The sequence below is a fragment of the Lepidochelys olivacea genome (genome assembly GCF_965140295.1).
Source record: "Lepidochelys olivacea isolate rLepOli2 genome assembly, chromosome: 1".
Lineage (NCBI taxonomy): Eukaryota > Metazoa > Chordata > Testudines > Cheloniidae > Lepidochelys > Lepidochelys olivacea.
In genome coordinates, this window is record NC_140411.1 from 309,036,348 (window position 1) to 309,047,619 (window position 11,272).

An 11,272-nucleotide genomic window follows, 5' to 3' on the forward strand; every position below is an offset into this window, starting at 1 on the left:
AGCACCTACCACATTGTTGTACTATGCCAGTAAATAAATAGACACAAACAGAGCTGGTTAAAAGAAGGAAATTTTTTGGGAAAATTTTTGAAATTCTCCATGATACGGAATTTTTGAAAAAATGCATTTTAGGAGAACCCAAATGGAATTTTTTTTGAAAAGTTCCAGGCAGTCAGGGAGCCAGATGGGCAGCTGAGGAGCCTGACAGTCTGAGGAGGCAGCCAGCCTGCCTGGTTTCGATCAAAAAATTCTCATTTCTCGTTTTGATTCCATTGAATTAGCATTTCCCACCAGAAAAATCTTCAGTTGAAAATTTTTAAACATTCTCTAGTCATGAATAATAATAATAGAGGGGCCAAATTCCCTCTTCCCACAGACAACCCCAGGATAGAGTACCACAAGGAAGACATCACAATGAGGTTTATGCTTGCAGAATTTTCCCCAGCTTTTCTTATTTTACCCAGTTTGTTCATCCTTAGTATCCACCACCTGCACTTTCATCAACAGAAGACAGTAGTATGTGGAAGGCTTCAAACTATCTATACAAATTACTTATGCTTCATGAATTGTCTAGTAGGACAGGGTTGCACACTAATTCAGTCACATAGTGATGATCCTTTCCTTCTGACGTCTTCTTCATGCCATACCACGGGTTCTTTGGAAATCAGAAATTAAGATGGGTCCTAAATCTTGGTCTCCTTTACCTTAGCACAGAGTAATTGCAAAATACTCTTGTTTAGCACAGTTTGTTTTGGTAGCCCGCTCAGAGGGCCATAGTTCAAGCTGCATATTCAATTGGAGGACTCTTAAATTCCTAGTCATTTGTTTCTAATCCTGACAAGTTGCAGAGCATGAGTGTTCATTCCTTGTTGGAAGGAGTGATGAATGTTGCCCGACAATGACTCATTCAGTCAATTAAGAAATGGTGTTGATACAACACATCATGCGGATTACCAGAGGTTAAGCAAGTAAAAAGGAGGAAAGTCTAGGTCTCATTAAGAATGTAGATGACTCATATCCTCCCCCACAAGAGATTTATTTTTAAAGCAGAAGTAATGTAAAAATTATATTTTTGTCCCAATAAATCTTGGGACAAGGTGTTTTTTCAGACTAACCAACTTACTGAGGCAGTACTGTTGGGCAGTGAGTGAATGACAGTCTGAGCAGAGGTATTTAAATACAGTGCAGCATGCCAATCCAAATCCAGTAATGAACCTCTAAGCTAGCCGCTATCTACTTTTGTGCATTTTGATAGGCTGTGTTCCCAGAACTCCACACTGTTTAGGGGGGGAAAAGGGCAATATCATATATAGCTGTTCAGTCACACTTGATCACATCTTTTTAATAACTAACTGAAGCTTGACCTGACTTTGATGTTTATAGGCTAACTAAATGGCATTAATACTAAGTTGAAAAGCAGCAAGCAGGCAGAAAAAGCAGACCAAACTTTGTTATAGAATGCATAGTTCATTTTCATTTGGTGTGTGCTTTCCCATAATATTATTTTCTATTCTAGCAAGTATAGAGGTGGAACTACTCATTTATTTCTCCTTAAATTGAGATTAGGTTTATTGGTATGAGCGGTCGCTGGATCATGCAGCAATTCTGTTACTAAATTTATAGCAAGAAGACAGATTTTTTTAGTACTAATGAATTTTCCTTATTAATGACTTTAAGGTACACTGAAATATTAGCCTATAAGTGGAGACATAGGAAATGATGCACACAGTGTCATTTTTCTCTTTCTGCTCCTCATTATTACATATTTTAACCAGTCTGCAGTTTGTATAAAGCTAGGATGCAAACTCCCAATTTTTCTAAAAGGAAAAGGGGTATAAACCCTTTAATAAGACCCAAGAGCCAGATTCACTAGTATTGGAATAAGGAAGTATAAACACTTCCCTGTTCCAGATAGGGCTCTTGCCTGCTAGCGAGTATCTATCCTGCAAGAGAACAGAGGGTGTTACCACCAACTTTGTTGCTTGACTTTTGCACCAGGAGAGCACCTTTAATTTCCTGCTGGGATGCCAAAGGAGTCCTGCTGATGGACAGTGTTTAGATCATGAGCTAAATAAAAGCCACCCTAGTCATGATGATTGGTGTTCCCTTCCCAGTCAGAGCCATGCACTTTTTGGATTTTCCTGTGCCTAATCAGAGCTTTCTGGTGGAGGGGGGGTTTTGTCTGTTTTCTGCCATGATATTTTTATTCCAGGGACTTCTTAGGTGCCCAGAGACCTAGGTGCAAACATAAACCTAGATTGAATCTGGCCATTTTAAACACTAGGGCACAGATCCACAATGGGATTTAAGTGTTGCAACACTCAGCGTCATGGTGCCTACCTTTTAAGTGCCTAGAAAATCACAGGAACAACACTGTGATCCACAAAGCCTGAGTTAGGTACCTGCCACTGAAATGCAGAATCATTCTCTCTCTCTGGCCCAATGACTGCTCCACTGTGGATAAATTCTCAAATAGTCATTGAGAGAGACAGAGAGAGATTCTGTAGTCCAGAATCATTCTCTCTCTCCGGCCCAATGACTGCTCCACTGTGGATAAATTCTTAAATAGTCATTGAGAGATAGAGATTCTGTAGTCCAGTGGTTAGAGCAGACTTGGGAGACCCAGTCCCCCTGTCCCAATCACTCTTCTTTTGTTTATCCACAGTGGAACAGTTTCAACGAGAGAGTGAGGGAGCCTCACATCAGACTAATCCATAGTTCAGTGATTAGAGCATTCACCTGACTGTTGGGAAACCCATGCTTGTTCAAATATTTTCTCCCACTCTGGCAAAGAGGCGGGGAATTGAACCTGGGTCTCCCACATCCCAGGTGAGTGCTCTAACTCCTGGGCTAAAAGTTATAAGATGGGCACTAACCACCACTTCTTCCTTCTCTGGCCAGATTTTGGCTGTGAGGCAGCAGTGGGCATCCCCAGAAGCAGAAACTTAGATGTCAAGGGAACATTTACTGAAACTTAGGCACCAAGTGAGGTTAGGCACCTACAGGGCTCAGTGCGGGTTTTGTGGATCACAGTGGAGCCTAAAACTGGGACTTAACTCAAGTCTCAGATTTAGGCACCTAAAGTCTGGGGTTTAGGCACCTAAATACATTTGTGGATCAGGGCCTAGGTCCTGGCAGTTAAAAACCCATGTCCAATAGCACACTTATCCTACATGTGAAGCACACATTGGGGATTCTCCCTGAAGCAAAATATCTGAATTCAAGGCCGGGCTTTATTACAAGCCATGCAGCTACCTCAAGCAATATTGTTAATAAAAATTTAGCCAAAATCATTCAGAAAGGACCTTGCAGGATGCCTGAACCTCATAGACTGCATAGGTCAACTAGTAACACTGGCTTCCCATTAGAAAAGATCCTAGGGGAAAAACCTTGATCCAAACACCCCTAAACCTTGAGTGAGTTTGGAACTGACCAGGACCTTTGTGATGCTATCTCATTTCTGTGTTTCCTATAGCTGGACTACAAATTAGTGTATCATAAGTCAACAGAAAGGAAAAAAAATTAAATACAGAACGGAGTACAGTATGGTTGCTTTTTTACTAAGATGACTGCAAGCATACCACAAATGAGCATCAAATCTGACAGCTGGGTAATTTTAATTTCAGTATAATTAATACCTTGGGGAAAACAGGAAAAATATGGTAAATGGCTTCTATCATAAGCAGATCTACTGTGCATGTAGCTTTCTTCAGAAAGTTAACATGCGCTGGTATGAGTACTGAGGTTGTAGAGCTAAAATCTGAATTACTCTGTCACAATTAAGTAATCCCTTTGGAAATGAAATAGGAATAAGGGGAAGTCAACCACTGTGAGACATTTTTCTAAGGAAACCAAAATGAATTAATAGGTCTTCAACATTTCAAAATTAAACCCAAGTGAATTGCGGTTGTGGGAGCTGGTAGGAGATGTTTTTTAGTATTGTCTCATTTTACCAGAATGAAATAAAAGATTCCATGCCTTAATTAATTTAAATGCTGATACGATACGGCTGCAGAGATACACAGGATCTCATCTAACAATTCCCCTGTTTACTCTAATTTGGATGCTTAATAAGATAAAGGGAATGTCAGTTACTAGCACCCAGAACACTGTAACCATGAGGTTTGTTCCACAAAGTGCCAAAAGCTTGCAACTCAGTAAACAGTGATTAAAAAGCATAATAATATGTCTAATAAGGAAACAATCCCATTTAAAATGTGCTCTCAGTTACAGTAATACATTAACTTGTATGTGATAATGGGCCATTATGCCTGATTCACTGAAGGATAATAGGTAGATGCTTTTTCTTTCAAAATATAGATGAATAAATGTCACATACATTCACATTTATCTTTTTGAGTTGTATCATATAGTTCCAAAGATAATAGCCGACATTATGATTAAGGTCTCACCTAGGGACAAGTGCTGCCACATGCAGAATAAACAGGAAGTTCAGCTCCCAGCCTCAACAGTTCTTGTAAGGTTTCTCGGTGTCTTGACATGACCCTATTCCTTTTGTCCAAATTCTGATTTCACAGGGCAGGGCTGCAAGGACTTTCCTGCTATCTGTTGCCCCTAGAATTCCCCTGTTTGGGGGTATCCAAACTATGGATTGTGAAAACACCTATGATTCTGTCAGTATTAGGAAAGCATTCCAGTGGATATGTGGGGACATAGCAAGTCCCTCTCATCCCAAAACACTTCCCTCCAACAGAATAAATAGCCTTTCCTACAGAGATGCTATCTCTGGATCTGTGGGTGGGGGAAATTATGCCCCAGAGGTTCCCTGTTTGTTTGTTTTTTCTGTGTTCTCTTAGGTCTGTCAAGTTTTCACCTCCTTCATCTGTGCAGCTTTTTGCCCTAATTTTTGAAGACTGAATCTTGAAATTCTTATTCAGGTTTTATGCAGTCAGGCAAAATGTCTAGTGACTCAGATGGGCCAAATCCTTATTCAGTTGTTACTCAGGTAACCCTTTATTGAACTCAACAGGAATATTGCCTGAGTAAATGCCTTGGGAGGTGCCTTTATATTTCTAGAAAAATTGAATTTCTTAAATAATGAAAATTATGTTATATCCATACTGCATAATACTGTCACTTCACATGTGTACTCCATGGGGCCTACAAAATCCTGCATAGTTTAGGCCTACAAATCAGCTGCTATTCATGATCACATTGTTGGATTCCCTCCTCAGGCAAGGCTCAAATAATCTTTTTCAAACAAATGGGAAGCTTTTGGCAGGTTTAAAAGTGCTGCACAGGCTTCAGTAAGTTTGCCACTTTTGGGTTCCTTTCTTTTGAAGAACAGGTTGTTTGTGGCACTTATCAGGGAGAACAGCATCCGAGGGTGCTAAAGGAGTTGGCAGATGCGATTGCAGAGCCATTGGCCATTATCTTTGAAAAAACTCATGGTGATCGGGCGAGGTCCCGGATGACTGGAAAAAGGCTAAAGTAGGGCCCATCTTTAAAAAAAGGAAGAAGGAGAATCCAAGGAACTACAGGCCAGTCAGCCTCACCTCAGTCCCTGGAAAAATCATGGAGCAGGTCCTCAAGGAATCAATTTTGAAGCATTTAGAGGAGAGCAAAGTGATCAGGAACAGTCAGCATGGATTCACCAAGGACAAGTCATGCCTGACTAACATAATTGCCTTCTGTGATGAGATAACTGGCTCTGTGGATGAAGGGAAAGCAGTGGACATGTTATTCCTTGACCTTAGCAAAGCTTTTGATATGGTCTCCTGAAGGGTTAATGTCTAGCTATTCCACCTGGAAGCAGGCGGGGCACACCCTGACTGTTTCCTAGAAGCAATGCACATTGCTCTATCCAAGGACAAGGGCGAGATATGAACCCTGAGAACTTGATTGCTTGGACAGCAACTGTGGGAGGTTTCTTTAGCCTGGGCTCAAGGCCTGAGAACCAGGATTGTAGTAGATAGAGGATGGTAACTAAGCATATGAATCAACGTCATACATTCCTTTGTGTAGCAGTGTGTAATGCTTAGGGGGAGAAATATAATAAAAGGAGAAGGTGGAAGGCGTGGGGGGCAGAACAGCCCATCTCCGCTGACCAGCCTGTTTGCTTGCATAAAGCTGTGTTCTGTCTCATCACTGAACCGCAACAACTGGCGCCCAAACGTGGGGCCCTCAGCACTCACCTCGCCCGGCAAGGGTTTCAGACGCGTCATTCATCCACTTCGTGGATCCCGGTGAGTATTTTTCATTGTGGTAAGTATGGGAAGCTCCCTCTCTGCTTTGCAAGTGCAACACTGCAATGAGCTGCAGTATTTGCTGCGTAAGGCTCAGCATGACTGCCCGGCTCGAGAACTCACTCTCCTGCTACAGGAGGTGCATGCCAAGTGCCCGTGGTATCCTGAAGCTGGAAGCCTTAAGCTAGCGGACTGGGAGCGATTGGGCCAGACATTGCACAAAGAGCCTCGGGCACCCGTGCAGGCTTTACATGCCTGGCACCTCTGCCGCGACGTGGTACAGCGTGTCGCCTCGGACAGACCCTCCCTCGCGAGGCTGGTGCTCTCGCCGCCCCCGTCCGTCCCTGCAGCCATCCCCCATCCTGGCGATGCGACACAGCGTGTCGCCTCGGAAAGGCCCTCTTCAGCACCAACAGAGGAGCTGCCGATCCTGCCACCCCCGTCCGCTCCTGCAGCCATCCCTCCCCCTGCTTCGCCCCCAGTGCCTCTATTACCACCGCCTCCCTGGCCTTCCCCACCGGAGCCGGTGTGTGATCACCCTCCCCCCATGGGGCCCCCCGGAGAGTCATCTGCATCTGCTCAGAAGCTTTCGCTGGTGCAACAAATGGTTCACGCAGCGAAAGCTCGATCAGATCTTACAGCAGAGGAGCTGGCTGATCTGGTCTCCGTTTGCCCGGTGACCTGGCAGAATGATGACCAGGGCAACCCCGTGGGCACCTGGACCACTCTGCCATACTCGGTGGTTAGAGAGGTAAAGAAAGCAATTCGTGAATTTGGCCTGACTAGCACCTTTGTGCGTGGTCTCATTGAAGGGATGGGTGCTGGGTACTCCCTAATCCCTGAGGATTGGAAAACGCTGCTGCGCATGATGTTGTCACCCAGTCAGTATGTTATTTGGCTTAGTGAGTATCGGCAGATGGCAGAACGCCAAGCCCAGGTATATAGAGAGCAAGGTATCATTTATGAGCATTTGGCAGGGGAGGGCCAGTTTGCTACTATTGAGATGCAGTCTCAACTCCCTCAGGCCGTCTTCCCCATTATTTCCACCTGTGCCCAGCATGCTTTCAAGAAGGTCCCGGATTCAGGCAAGCCTACCAAAAGCTTTGTCAGTATCCGTCAGGGTGCCTTAGAGTCCTTTTTGGATTTTACCAACAGATTGCAGGAGGCTATCCTCCGACAGGTGGATAACACTGAGGCAGCTCACGAGCTCCTGTTAAAATTGGCAGTTGAAAATGCAAATGAGGATTGCCGCCCTGCTCTCCAGGCAGCACAAGTCTCTGGTATTTTAGAGCTCTCAGACATGCTGCGGGCGTGCCAGAACATTGGCACACAAGCCCACAAGGCTGGAGTTCTGGCTGCCGCCCTCAGAAAAACTGGGAAGGAGGGGAAGCGCTGTTACCGCTGTGGAAAGGAGGGTCATTTTCAGCGGGAGTGCCGCTCATCTAAGGCACCAGCCCGACCCTCAAAGAAGTGCCCCAAGTGTGGGAAAGGTTATCACTGGGCTAATCAGTGTCGTAGCGGGTCGGGAAACCGCGCGACGGGTCCCCCCCGAACCCAGGGCCAAACGGGGGTGTTTCCTACTCAGGCAATCGCTCCTCTGCCTTGGAATCCGTAGACTCTATGAGGGCAGTGACTGCTGGAAGTGCAGGGCTTGATTTGATCATGCAGGAGGACACTGACTTTCAGCTGCCAGGGGAGGTCTGTGCCATACCTACACAGGTGACGGGACCTCTCCCTGCCGGCTTTGTAGGTCTTGTTCTCCCTCGCTCACATGCTGGGAAACAGGGCTTTTTTGTCATTCCAGGGGTCATTGATGCTGATTACACTGGCATTATTAAGGTTCAGGTGTGGACTCATCTTCTACAGTCGCTCCCGCGTGGACGGTCAATTGCACAATTGATTTTAGTCCCCTATCAGGTGCCAGCTGCCGAGGATCGAACTCGGGGTGGAGGAGGCTTTGGATCGATGTTGTCTCACTCGCCGTCTCACGGCGCGTCTTCTCCACTTGTTGCTCTGACAATGTCAGTCCACCCCTCGAAACCTCAGTTAACACTTCTCTTAAATGATGTTCCTTTTACAGGGCTGGTGGACACTGGAGCTGATGTTACAGTGATTCGTGATCTGGAGTGGCCGGTTAGTTGGCCTACGGTTCCTTCTAAAGAGTTGTGGGGGTTTGGGGGTAGCAAACCCGGGCGCCAAAGTTTGTCTTGGGTCACGGTCTCTAAACCAGGAGGCCGTGCCCTTGCTACAATCCGCCCTTTTGTGCTCCCTGTCCACCTCAATATTTGGGGCCGTGATTTACTTACAAAGTTAGACACCACCCTCGATATTAACATCTGATGGCTCTCCCCACCGAGGTGTAGTCACTTATCAGTTGGGTGACCCCCCTCGTTGGCATTCTCGTTTTACACTGCCTCAGCGTTCTGCACAGTGTTCAGAATTAGCTGCTGTTATTTTGGCCTTTCAATCTTTTGCTGATTGTCCCTTTGATTTAATTGTGGATACCCATTATGTTTGTCAGGTAATTGATCATTTGCCCCTTGCCCTCATTACCCCTCAGGTTGATGCAGACCTCCTTCACCTGTTTTTGTCTTTACAGCATCTTCTTGCCACTCGTCATTTCCCTTACTTTGTTGCTCATATTCGCAGTCATACCCCTCTGCCTGGGCCACTCACTGAGGGCAATGCACGCGCTGATCGCGCGTTGCGTGGTCAGGTAAATTCCCTTTTTTCTGACCCCATTGAAAGCCATGCCTTTTTTCATCAGTCTGCCTCTGTTTTGGCCCGGCAGTTTCACATTCCTGCTGATCATGCACGTTCCATTGTTCGTTCCTGCCCCCACTGTGCTGCTGCTGCTCCTACTTTTTCTTATGCCGTTAACCCCCGAGGTACCGCAGCAAATCAGCTGTGGCAAATGGATGTTACTCATGTACCACAATTCCGCCCCTATTCATTTTTACATGTTTCCGTTGATACTTATTCAGGCTTCCTTTGGGCAACCCCACAACGTGGGGAAGCCACTAACAAAGTTATTCACCATTTGCTGGCCTGCTTTTCTGTTATGGGTCGCCCTTGCCAAATTAAAACAGATAATGCCCCAGCCTACTGCTCTGCAGCCCTCTCCACCTTTTGTGCCCGCTGGGACGTCCGTCTTAAACACGGAATCCCTTATAATTCCACGGGCCAAGCCATTGTTGAACGTGCCAATCGCACACTCAAAACCTTGCTAGATAAACAATTAAAACAAGGGGAGCTGCATCTCCGAACCTTAGGAGACATTCAACAACAAATGTATATCCTCTTGTTTACTTTAAATAATTTAACACTGAATGCAGATCAGCAGACCCCTGCGGATCGGCATTTTCACAAATCTGAGGTACTGGAAAGACCGCGTGTCTTTTACCGTCAGCTGCCCGATCCACAGTGGCTGGGCCCAGCACCTCTAATCACTTGGGGTCGGGGATATGCTGCTGTGTCTCTCCCTGCAGGACCGTTGTGGGTTCCAGCCCGGTGCGTGCGACCAGCACTTAAACAACATGGCATGGCACCAGGGGCTGTCGAATCCCATACCAGAGTTTCAGCTGACCTTGGAGGAGACCGCGTTGCCCCCCGAGTCGACAACGGCGGGACGGAAACGGAGGAGGCGTAGCGTCCCAAGCCAGCCCGTGACATGGGGAGCAGTAAAAGCGTTGGTCGCCACGGCTCAACGAAAACTGGCAGCAGATCAGCAGCCAGAAACTCCTAAGACTTTGTTTGTGGCGATTCTCGCCCAAATCACTGCTAATTCTGTGATAATTGTGTGCCTTTTGTGCCTGTTATTTTCTGTAGGGGTTGGCTCGGAAGCGCCTCCCCCGTTATAAGTCCGAAGGAGAATAAGATACTGTTCTTTGCTTATGCTAATCTTTTCTCCCAGTACTCTAGCATGGCTAATTGGGGCCCGGCCAACTATATTCTGCCTCGCACGGCTATATTCCTTCACACACCGTACCCGGCCGGGGCTCACAATGTCACCTGTGCGCGTGTAGTTAACTGCACTGGTACAAAGGTGCCATTGGGCTGTCAAAAAATTTCTCAATCCCTTTTAAATTGTTCCCATGCTGTTAATGTTTCATATAATTATGGCCATATCATCCTACCATTAGGATGGGTTTTTACTTGTGGTTCATGCACCTTTAATTATATTCCTGCAAATTTAAGTGATGGCACCCTTTGCTGTCTTAGTAGAATGATACTTATATTGCCTTTTGCTGGTTACAATTGTAGTAAAAGAAGTGTACCCCTTTTAGATGATTATATTGCAGATGTTAAGCTTTTGGTTATTTTGTGTTTGTAATCATTGGGCTTATTTTTTGTTGTTGCTGTGTACAATGTATTCCTTCCTTGTTAAGACTTTGTGAAATTTTGCCCTGGAAAGCTCCCCAGGTTATGTCCTTGTCTGTCTGGGAGTTAAATAGCATGACAAAACAAATTGGCGGCTACCATGAGATGGCCAACTTCAATAAACAAAAAAGGGGAGATGAAGGGTTAATGTCTAGCTATTCCACCTGGAAGCAGGCGGGGCACACCCTGACTGTTTCCTAGAAGCAATGCACATTGCTCTATCCAAGGACAAGGGCTAGATATGAACCCTGAGAACTTGATTGCTTGGACAGCAACTGTGGGAGGTTTCTTTAGCCTGGGCTCAAGGCCTGAGAACCAGGATTGTAGTAGATAGAGGATGGTAACTAAGCATATGAATCAACGTCATACATTCCTTTGTGTAGCAGTGTGTAATGCTTAGGGGGAGAAATATAATAAAAGGAGAAGGTGGAAGGCGGGGGGGGGGGGCAGAACAGCCCATCTCCGCTGACCAGCCTGTTTGCTTGCATAAAGCTGTGTTCTGTCTCATCACTGAACCGCAACAGTCTCCCACAGTATTCTTGCCAACAAGTTAAAGAAGTATGGGCTGGATGAATGGACTATAAGGTGGATAGAAAGCTGGCTAGATCGTCGGGCTCAATGGGTAGAGATCAATGGCTCCATGTCTAGTCGGCAGCCGGTATCAAGCAGAGTGCCCCAAGGGTCGG

At 45.8% G+C, this 11,272-nt stretch overlaps 1 long non-coding RNA gene across 1 annotated transcript; it reads left to right on the forward strand.

The window, feature by feature from the left end:
• The first annotated feature begins 5,745 nt into the window (after positions 1 to 5,745).
• Positions 5,746 to 10,046, forward strand: LOC311517107. The gene is made up of 3 exons (XR_014710596.1): positions 5,746 to 6,206; positions 8,287 to 8,339; positions 9,695 to 10,046. It is a non-coding gene; the product is annotated as an uncharacterized lncRNA (long non-coding RNA).
• Positions 10,047 to 11,272: the final 1,226 nt, after the last annotated feature.